Raw genomic sequence first — 11,605 nt, 5'->3', positions numbered from 1 at the left:
GCTAGCAGTTACTCTACATTAAATGTAGCTTCACTACACTGAAGCTACCACCCTGGGAAATGTAGCAAGCTAAGCTACAGCAATATGGCAAAAGTAGTTTACTACATCTAAAGCTAATTTTTCAAATTTAATTTTTATATTGAACCAACTTAATTCCAAGTCAGTGCTATCTCAGTGATCAATAAAATTGTCAATCAAACATATAGGCAGGCATAATTTGTCAGTTCAATTGTTTATTCAACAACTGTTCCAAACCAATTTGGCCAAAAAAAAAAAAAACATAACTATATAAAACCATATAACTATATAAAACTATAACAAAACCAGGTGTCAAGAGTGTGTGCATCTTTTTCCATTTTTCACGTGTCAGCCCAAGGATTGATACTGGTACGTGATGTCACACCATACGGAGAAGGTGATGGTAATGCACCAAAAAGCTGGTTTGTAGCGCCCTATGAAATCCGTTTTATTTTTTCCCACATTCCAAATTCAGTTTTATTTTGTTTTCATATTTCTGGACTCCCATTTTAATGGTTAAATAACATTGTAAACGTGTATTTAATTGAAATCATGAAACGTATATAATTTAACAACAATTTATTAACATTTTTAAATAAATTACATTTTAAGGGCTCTATAAAATAGTTTTTTTTTAATGGTTTAAATTGTAATGACCAATTATTTAAAATGTAGGCCAAATGATTTAAGCAAAACTTTCTTCAAAGGTTAAAACCAACCTTTTATTTTGACAGGTTGCCATGTAGCTAGACCTTTGAGTCTCTGTTTTGTTTTTTGTTTTTTGATATGACGATAGTTTTTCTCAAATCGAGCTAAAATGCTGCTAAAGTGACTCTCAGAGCGGCTGTGTAGATGAAGTTCATCGATCCATTACTGAAAACATTGCAAGCGTCATGGGTGCTTCAGTGTGAGGTAAATGAATCCGCGCGTCTGAGCCATTCATGCACAGAGACACGCAGAACATGCATGATTCCTTTTTAAATAGTCTTTAAGCGGTTTAATATTCACAGACACTAGTCTATATCGCGATTTTATTTAAGTTTAGGCTACTTACCTTCTTTTCATCTAAGATCTGACAAATTCCGTGAAATTCCGCGTTATACAGTAGCCTAAATTTTGTTTTTGTGCATGGATATCGCAATTCAGTCCATGTTTTCCCTATTGCGGTAACTTAATGAAATCATATGGCCCTATGGTTGCCAACCACCGTAAAACAAGAAGAAGAATAAGTCACCGTCACTAACTGATCCAGCATCAGTGATACTTAGCAGTTGTATTTCCGATTTGAGCTTGAGCTTTAGAAATGCTTGGGAAAATGTAACGTTAGCTTGTGTGGACGCTACCGCACTACTTGATAAAAAAAAAGAGCTTCGCTACTGAAAAGCTATTTGATTCAGAAAACAGCGACGCTACCACCACGCTACTGAGAAATGTAGTTAAACTAGTAGCGTCACTACTTGTAGCGACGCTACTGCCCAACACTGACAAATACGTTAATTCATTAATTCTGTAATGTTACAGGTAAGTAATAAAGACAAGGAGGCAGTTTAACAGAGACTTAACTTTACTCCGTTTATAGTGCAATGCAATCGTGCAATACTGTCTTGTTCCTTGCTTTTTAAAGAAGCCAAACACGTTGGCATCTTTCATTAAAAGGATATAGTTCACCCAAAAATGAAAATCATTTAGTCTACTCACTCTCAAGTTGTTTCAAACCAGTTTCTTTCTTCTGCTGAACACAAAAAAAGATATTTTGAAGAATGTCGATAACCAAACAGTTGATTGTAGCCATTGACTTCCATTGTAGGAAAAAAAAAATACTATGGAAGTCAATGGCTATCATCAACTGTTGGTTATCGACATTCTTCAAAATATCTTCTTTTGTGTTCAGCAGAAGAAAGAATCTGGTTTGAAACAACTTGAGAGTGAGTAAATGATGACAGAATTTTCATTTTTAAATAAGTGAACTTATCCCTTTAACAGAAATTTACTGTTGGCATATATGTTTTGCATCAATACTGTCAAGTTTTTGTCCTGTTGGACACGACACACAGCAATACTGTCAAGTGTCATTGTGTCATTGTGACCATTGCTCTGAGACATGTTTTCAGCGTCCAAAGTGCACTGAAACTTCTTTCAGTCCAACTGATGAGACTGGGATGACAAGGGTTCAACTTGATCAAACAGGCCTCTGACCAACAGACCAAGCAATGTTATTTTTTCATGATTTATTTGGACTTTCCATAGACAATGATTTTTATACGGTGCAAACTGTGTATTCTACCCCCCTACACTAACCCTGTCACAGATAACTTTATGCATTTTCAAAAAACATCACTTAATCTGATTTATAAGCCGTTTTCCAATAAAATTTAAAAAAAATCCCGACAAGGATTTCGGATATTGCTATCTTTATGGGGATATTTTGATCCTATAATGTAGGGTTACACACAACCACACACACACACTCTCTCTCTCTCTCTCTCTCTCTCTCTCTCTCTCTCTCTCTCTCTCTCTCTCTCTCTCTCTCTCTCTCTCTCTCTCTCACACACACACACACTCTCTCTCTCTTTCTCTCTCTCTCTCTCTCTCTCTCTCTCTCTCTCTCTCTCTCTCTTTCTCTCTCTCTCTCTCTCTCTCTCTCTCTCTCTCTCTCTCTCTCTCTCTCTCACACACACACACACACACACACACACACACACACACACACACACACACACACACGGGACTCAGATCTATTAAACGTTTGTGTAATTGGCCATTTTTTGAACGATGACAACCCGAAATGAAAACAAGCCGAAATGAAATAGGAGTAACGAGGCTATTTATAAAATGTAAGGAGTAGAAAGTACAGATAATTGCGTGAAAATGTAAGGAGTAGAAGTAAAAAGTCGGCTGAAAAATAATTACTCAAGTAAAGTATAGATACCCAAAATTTCTACTTAAGTAATGTAACGAAGTATTTGTAAAGGATAACAGTCAGGCTTAGTTATGGAATTAAGCTTACGATAGTCTGTGCAAAATCGGTAGGATCCGTCAGGCTTATTTACAAGAAGACAGGGGGAACTCCAGGCACTATAGCTGGGCTCAGCCAAGTTGTGATCTAATAAGTAAGTCACTTCCTTTTTCAACAAGTCCCGTTTCACAGGATTTACCCTATACGCATGCTGCTTAATTGGTGAAGCAGAACCCACATCAATATCATGTTCAATCACTGTAGTGCAAGTGGGCACATCCGAAAACAACTGAGGAAAAAACTCCACTAGCTGAAGAATGTCGCGTTTCTCAGAGGGAGATAGATGAGGTAAATGAAAGACCAGGTTTGAATACATCTTAGAGTTATTCAACCGTCCCTCGACAACCCCTCGAGAAGGAAAATGTATGGAATCATCCCTCATGCAATTCAAGGAGGATGTTTCTGAAAATGGAGTTTCTTCCACGCTCAACTGTGAAGAATCAGCAGGCACAATGGCCACTAATCGCACAGAAGATCCAGAAGGAAAGTAAGGCTTCAAAAGGTTTATGTGGCAAACCTGTACTCCCTTACGTCGTTCTGGGGTTTTCAAAAGATAATTCTGTCCAGAAAGACATTTGAGAACCGGATAGGGACCTGCAAAACGGGCTTGAAAAGGATTACTTACAAGCGGCAACAAAGCTAGTACCTGGTCCCCAACCTTAAATTTCCGAGCCACTGCTCGTTTGTTAAACAACCTCTCCATCTTACTCTGTGACTTCCCCAGTTTCCTCTGAGCAATTGCTCGAGCCTCATGTAACCGATATCGGAAACCGCTCACAAAGTACAAAGAATTTTTGGAGGGTTCAGAAGGACTCCAATTGTCAGCTAAAACCACAATAGGACCACGAACTTCATGACCGAATACCAGATCATTTGGACTAAATCCAATGCTTTCCTTAGTAACCCCTCTCACTCCCATAAGCAAACAAGGCAGCCCCTCCTCCCAATCAGAACCAAGCTCCACACAGTAGGATCGCAACAATGACTTTAAGGTCTGATGAAATCTTTCGAGGGCCCCTTGACTCTGAGGGTGATATGCACTAGAAATGTTGTGACTGATCTTCAATTGACGTAAGGCCTTAGCAAACTGACGGCTCATAAAATTAGAGCCCTGGTCAGCCTGGATAACTCTTGGAATGCCAAATGTTGACATGAAGGAGGTTAATGCTCTTAGAATAGATTTTGTAGTAATGGACCGGACAGGATATGCGGCTGGATACCTGGTAGATAAACACATTACCGTAAGTAGATAAAAATGACCAGTCTTTGATCTAGGTAAAGGACCTACACAATCAACCAGCAAGATAGCTGGGATAGGTTGGAGAGGAGCAACAGGGATTTTCTGGTTTGGCTTACCAGTGAGTTGACACACATGACAAGTTCTAATAAACTTTGCCACGTCCCTTTTCAAACCAGGCCAGAAGAACCTGCGTTGTGATCTATCATATGTTTTCCTTACTCCCATATGTCCAGCCATTCCATCATGTGCTAACGCGATCGCAGACTGCCTAAATTTAAGAGGAACTATCACTTGAACATAAACCTTAGTAACGGGCTCAGATTCACTGACCCAACGTCTGAGCAACAATTCATCTTTCAGGAAGTAACAAGAGGGTAACCCTCTCAACAAGTCTCAACATCCCACTCGACACATACCACCGAGAACAAAGGCTTAAGCGTTACATCAGCTAACTGTTCTCGAATCAGGTCCTCTCTAGAAACATGGAAAATGGAAGATAAAAATTTCTCCGAAACTGCCGTCTCCCCAGAGGCAAACTCTTCTGAAAAAACAAACAAACAGCTGAGTCTGAAATACTACATCGTTCTACATCATCCTCAGACTGAATGGATAGCTGTTCCTCCATGGTTATTTCACCATCAGGATGTAAATAAATTTCACCTTCACTCTGTCGTTCAGCTTCAAGTTGTCTTCCCCTGGCTCGGGTGACAGCACAGGAAGGAAACATGTGGGGAAATTTCAAACCACACTCATCAGGAACATCTGTAAGCATAGGTGAGGAGACTACAACAGTTGATGGTACAGGTTTTAATGTTCCCCAGACATCTCCCTGAGCAAGATCGTTCCCCAAAATAAAAGACACCCCTGGTACAGGAAGGGAAGATCGTACTCCAACAATCACATCTCCATTTACAATATCATAGGCAAGGTGTACCCTGTGTAAAGGAACTTTTAAGAAGGTCATTTCTATCCCCCTAATTAATACATCCTTACCGGTCGCAGTCTGACCTGAGAGTGGGAGAACTCCCTCTAGCAAAAACGACTGAGAAGCGCCAGTGTCTCTCAAGATCTTCAAAGAAACTTCTCCCTCTTGCCCTGGCAAAGAAACTATGCCGGTAGTAATGAATGGAGCATACTCTGAATAATTATCTCCAACATCTACCTGTTTTGAGATTCCCTTTTCAATCTCAGGATTCTGTTGGTAAACATAACTCTCCAGTGGTTCACGTCCAACCAACCCAACTTGCTTCGCAGACTTCTTCAAAGCGTTACATTCAGATATCTTATGTCCTGCTTTGTGACAGTAAAAACCAATCACCTTACCCTTCTCTGATGAAAATTTCTGACTGACAGGGGGCACACTTGGGATTGTATTTGATGTTCTCACTGGAGGCATGCAACGATTCCGGAATGACTTTCTACTCGGCTCACCTGAACCTCTATCAGGAAAAGAAACTCGGTGGGTCAGAACAAATTCATCAGCCAAGACAGCTGCATTAGCTAATGTAAGAGCCTTCTGTTCATTCAAATAAGTAGACACAGACGCTGGTACACAGTTTTTAAATTCTTCCACAAGAATTAACTCCCTCAACTGGTTCAAGGTTTCTACTTTTTGAGACTGACACCACCTAGTAAATGTAATTTTTTTTTCCTGAGCAAATTCAACATATGTTTGCCTTTCAAGTCTTCTATAACCACGAAATCGCTGACGATAAGCCTCTGGTACTAACTCATACGCTGTCAAAATGGCTATTTTAACTTGTTTGAAATCTCCACTCTCTTCTTCAGAGAGAGAAGAAAAGCCTTTCCCGTCAGAACACACTGCAAAAGCAAAGTCCAAACTTCTTCTGGCCATTTTAAAGAAGAAGCAACTCTCTCAAAATGTGCAAAGTACTTGTCTACGTCACGTTCACAAAATGGTGGCACCATCTTAATGTTTCTACCAACATCAAATTCAAATGAAGAACGCTCTACCTGAACAAATTTCGAAGCTTCAGTTTTTTTTGCTTCCAATTCAAGTTCTAGCTTCCTCATCTCATACTCTCTATGTTCACGTTCACTCTCACGTGCATATTCTAACTTCTTCAGCCTAAATTGTGTACGCTCACGCTCCTGTTCAAGCTCTATCTTCTTAAACTGAAAACGTCTTTCCCATTCCCTATTTTCTAATGCTTGAGTATGTTCAAACGATAGCTTCTCAATTTCAAACTGTGTTTGTTTCTCTGTAGAGATTAAATCTCTCTCAACCAATGGATATGCTGTCTTACCAAGACCAGCTTCATCTTCCACAACCAGAATTCCTTTGTCTATCAACTGAGTTTTAACAGCTCTTAACAAATCCTCCTTGCGCTTTTTATCAGTTCCAGTCAAAATGATTGTATACCTCTCTGCAATTTCTAGAAGTTGTTCCTTGGTGCACCTATCCAGAAACTTCTCAGAAAGCTCAACAATCCCTGAATGGAAGTCATTTTGGACTAATATACAATTCACACAATTAATTTATTAGTTAATTGACTACAACAAATCCAAAATAATTCTAATAAAACCTCCCAAAACAAAAGTGCCAGTAAACAGCTTAAGCCCTAGCCCCTATAAAGCTAGAAATTCAAAAAGATCAAGTGAATCTATATGTCCATGACAAAAATCTTAGTTTTATTCAGATTAATCAAACAGATTCTAAAGTCACTTCAAAAATGTCAGTGTCATAACAAGGATGATAAACTAGTGCTCAATTACTACAGGAAAACTTGGTATAACCACTCAATACAGTGCTAATTTACTCACAGTAAACAACAATCGGTCATACTCTATAGGCTACAACTGCTGTGACATACTTCCCAACTAGTCATCTATCACTATTGTCCTCAACACAAGATCTTCCTGTAAACGAATCAAATTTAATATTTTAACCGTTCTACACAAACATCAACTTCCTATAAAACGAAACACACTGATAATCGCACGCGAAACATGTTCTCCTTATAATCAAGCTAAACAAATTCAGGGAGAAAATATAAAGTACTCACCAGGATTTCCATTGGCTTCATCTCCGATATGCCTGCCTGTTGAAACTAACTATCCTTTCTAGTCTTCAAAGGACTGCCGGGCTCGAGGCGACTTGAAACGCTGAACCTCGTAACAACCGTTCTCTAAATGAGTTCAGCTGCGCGAGAAGCGTACCACCACCCGGGATTTCCTTCCAAAACTCCAAATAAAATACAAAACAAAATCAACAAAACAACTAACTGTGTTACGATGGAAGGACGCTCACGAGCTGCCCAGCTGAAACACTCTAACTAACCGGAGTGAAAGCCGATCCTTACCAGAAATCCTGAAGAGACAATAAACCACTACCTCAAACAAAAATGCTCAAAAATCCCGGACGAGGCCCCATTTCATGTTACGGCTGGCTCGTAAACCGCAACACAAAAGAGGCAAACCACAAATACTTGAACAATAAACCAATTTATTGAAATACCAAATAAAACAATTATTAACTAATCAGAAAAATCAATGTCTAGGGAAAAAGTAAATACACGCGCGTTTCTACACAAAATAAACAATATCTGGCACTAACAATAAAGATGGGAGAACAAACAAATACCCAGAAGAAATAAGGTGGGAGAGAAAAAAAAGAAAAAACGTGAGAGAGACTCAGCTCCCGAGAGAGACAGAGCCTCAGAGCTACGAGCTGAGACTAAGAGCTGAGACTAAAAGAGACCGCTCACTCCCCAATCACAGATCTTTATACTACTCCATATAAGGAGTTAATTAGGGATGGAATACACCTGTTGCTCAACTAACGCCTGCACTGTGTAGCAGAGCCAGTAGAGGCAACCAGGCGGGCGTAACAGTGTGTGACTTCTATTAAAAGATTTTCTAAATTTGGCTTCAACGAATGAACTACAAAGCATGAAACGGGTAGCTATGCTGCAAAAAAGTATGACATTATGGTTGTTGTTTGTAGTCGACATATCTTAACAGTAGGCTTCAAAGAGATTGTGGAAGTCCTTTCTGCTTTTGGCCTCGATGTGTCCGCTAAAATGTCACGTAAACTTTAGCTCCTACAAAATTCAACTACGCAAAACCATTTTAGAGGAGAAGCGCAGCAGAATGGAATGCCAATTGAGTTTCTATAAACTGTTAAGAGAATATTTTCAGGGATCATTTCTATAGTTCCTTGCTTGTAAATGTGTTCCGAAAGTGCTTGTCTCCCAACCTGTGAAGAAGAGTCATGATGCTCGTTTCTGAGCATGAATTGGGCGCAGAGCAGTGGCTTTGGTTGTGAGCTCTGTCGTTGATGAGTGTTCTGTATTGCTTTTTGCAATATTGAAGAAAGGAGTATGTTTTGAGTGATGTTTGGTATTTAAGTCTCATTTTGGAATTGTTTTGTTTTTGCATCTGTAGGTCCTATGCAGCAAACTTTGTTGAAATGCGTAACTGTGTGTTGTCTAAGACAGCAGTTGCAAAAAGTGGGTTTTAGAGTAAAGAGAGCTTTGGATATGTCCCCAGTTCGAGGTCAGCCATCGCAAGTTTTTTAAGAATGCAATCAACGTCAAGTTTTTGAAATGCCTAAGTTAGCAATTGTTGGTAGGTTTTTGACTTTTTCGTTGGACGTCAGCTCTGTGTCGTTGATGAAGTTTCTGTGTTGCTGTTGTCGATGTTGAAGAAAGGGGTATGATCTGAGCGTTGTTTGACATTTGTGCCTTTTGAGAAAGTGGATTGTTTTAGAAGCTTTTCTGGAACGCTTTGTGGCAGATCAATATTGGAAAGAGGAGCCCAGGACCAATGGAAAAGCTCACGGCTAGGAAAAGACATCAATCATGAACATTTCCACCTACTCACACTCCAAACTTGGAACCACCCACAGCTGTAGGCAATGATGGCCTAATGGAGGTCACCATAAAATTGAGAACTCTGCTACACTCAAGGTTAGATGGTTTGAAGGACAGAATCCTTCAGTATGAGATGCTGAAGCACATGTTGGCCAAGAGAGAAACCAGCTGAAGAGTAAGAAGACAGAGTTAGACTTGCAAAATCTTCTTTAATGATATTGCCTTTCTTCAGTTCTGTCTTCCCCTTTTAAGGTGGCCTAGCGTTGTAACAGATGTGTGGAACAAAGCCCGGTTTGTTGATACCACAGCCCGGGAGGAACCTAAGTACTAGTTTAAATTCCTAAGTTCTTGGCTAAATAAAAGATCATTTCTGTTAACCCGGCTCCCGTCTCTCTTGTGGTTGTGTTTTGTGGCAGCTTAAACCTCTCCTCGTCTTGCACTGTAAAAATGAATACGAATGAATACGCTAAATCTAATCAATAAAATTGAGGCAACAGATTACAAGCAATATTATTAATTAAATTTAACAAATTAGAATTGAGTAATAATTAACCAAATTAATTCCTTAAAAGTTAACCATTTTAAATGAATAAAATTTACACATTTTCTTAAACAAAAATATCGGAATAACAGACTGACGTCAAAGATGAATTAAGAACACTTTTTTTTATTGCCAACATTGAAGATACCTGATGTTAACAAGCCATATCACTGAAGGAGAAAACCGTAATTGGTATGTTACCATTATGGAGATTAGTGTTTGCTTAAGTTGGGCTCTTGACTCTTAAATCATTGACTTTAGATTTTGTTTGGTTGTTGTACTTCAGTTATAACAGCCAGATGAACAAATAGAAAAGGTGATCTGATGGTGTTGGTTGTGTTTTAACGTAATCATTATTTCACAATCATTTGACCTGAGTCACTGAGCTTATATAGAGTCCTATTTCTCAGTTAAGTTTACTTTATATTTAAAAGTAAATAATTATAGGAGCCCTGTCCTTGTACAGCTTCATATTTTTAGCGTTTTCAATTAGACCAAATCAATAATAAGACATTTTTAAAGGTACTTTATGTTGGCACACACAGACATCAAGAATTAGCGTATAAATCTCAACAATGGTGACAAACAGATCAACTCTGAACACAAGCTCATTATTTATTCATGCAGCAATGCATGATGGGAGCCATGAATGAGTTTTGATTGGTGGCATGCAGAACGCACTGCAACATGCTTTATAATTGTCACCATTGTTGAGATTCACAGGCTGATTCTTGATGTCTGTGTGTCTAAAAACTAAAAAAAAAAAAAAAAAATTGTATTTGAGATATGTTTAAAAAATTCTTAGGATTGTAAAGGTTGCAAATATTATGCTTTACAAGGGCAGTGCTGCTATAATTAATAAAGTAAACCTAAATTGGGCTCTATATGAGTTCCATGACTCAGGTCAAATGATTGTGAAATAATGGTTATGTTAAAACACAACCAACACCATCAGATCACCTTTTCTATTTGTTCATCTGGCTGTTATAACTGAAGTACAACAACCAAACAAAATTTAAAGTCAATGATTTAAGAGTCAAGAGCCCAACTAAAGCAAACATTAATCTCCATAATGGTAACATACCAATTACGGTTTTCTCCTTCAGTGATTCGGCTTGTTAACATCAGGTGTCTTCAATGTTGGCAATAAAAAAAAGTGTTCTTAATTCATCTTTGACGTCAGTCTGTTATTCCGATATTTTTGTTTAAAAAAATGTGTACATTTTAGTCATTTTAAATGGTTAACTTTTAAGGAATTAATTTGGTTAATTATTACTCAATTCTAATTTGTTAAATTTAATTAATAATATTGCTTGTAATCTGTTGCCTCAATTTTATTGATTAGATTTAGCATATTCATTCGTATTCATTTTTACAGTGTGGGGCCCGTGTCACAGCGTGCTTTGTATAAAGCAAACGTTGTCTCATCGAAGATACAATACCACATCACTACAACAACTTGAAATGTTTCCAGCAATGCCGATTGCATAACGGATAAGACAGCAGATATGAAAATCAGGTGTTATTGAAAAAACGGGCCTGACACGGGTTCATTTCACATTTCGATGTCAGTCATAACATGTTTTCAAGGTGCTCAAATGACGTCAGGTTTCTGAAATGTCTACATAAAGAATTGTTAATGTGTGTGTGACTTCTATTAACACTAGAACTACCAAGGCGGTCATTTTGACGTTTTTGAATTGTACAGTGTAATAACTTTGTTAAAATAAAATCCATGTGGCTGTATGACTGACTTTTCCTAAATATGTGTATATTTTATTCTGACACTGTTATCTTATTAAAATCAGAAAACACAAAACAGTTCTGATTATTTCTACCTAGAATGGCCATGGCGGTCATTTTGACCGCACGCATTAGATATCATAAAACTTCCGCTACATTTCCCGCCTCTGTAATGAGTGTCCCCGTTGCATAGCAACGATTTGGCTTTTTTT

At 38.3% G+C, this 11,605-nt stretch overlaps 1 non-coding gene across 1 annotated transcript; it reads left to right on the top strand.

The window, feature by feature from the left end:
* Nucleotides 1-8,419: 8,419 nt before the first annotated feature.
* Nucleotides 8,420-8,631, top strand: LOC143730009 (small nucleolar RNA U3). The gene has a single exon (XR_013200251.1). It is a non-coding gene; the product is annotated as a small nucleolar RNA U3 (small nucleolar RNA).
* Nucleotides 8,632-11,605: the final 2,974 nt, after the last annotated feature.

Source organism: Siphateles boraxobius, unplaced genomic scaffold, assembly GCF_051911475.1.
Source record: "Siphateles boraxobius isolate OS27281-9 unplaced genomic scaffold, OSU_SipBor_1 8, whole genome shotgun sequence".
Classification (NCBI taxonomy): domain Eukaryota; kingdom Metazoa; phylum Chordata; class Actinopteri; order Cypriniformes; family Leuciscidae; genus Siphateles; species Siphateles boraxobius.
The sequence above is the reverse complement of the archived record's forward strand: the minus strand, read 5'-3'. Positions and strand labels throughout refer to the sequence as shown.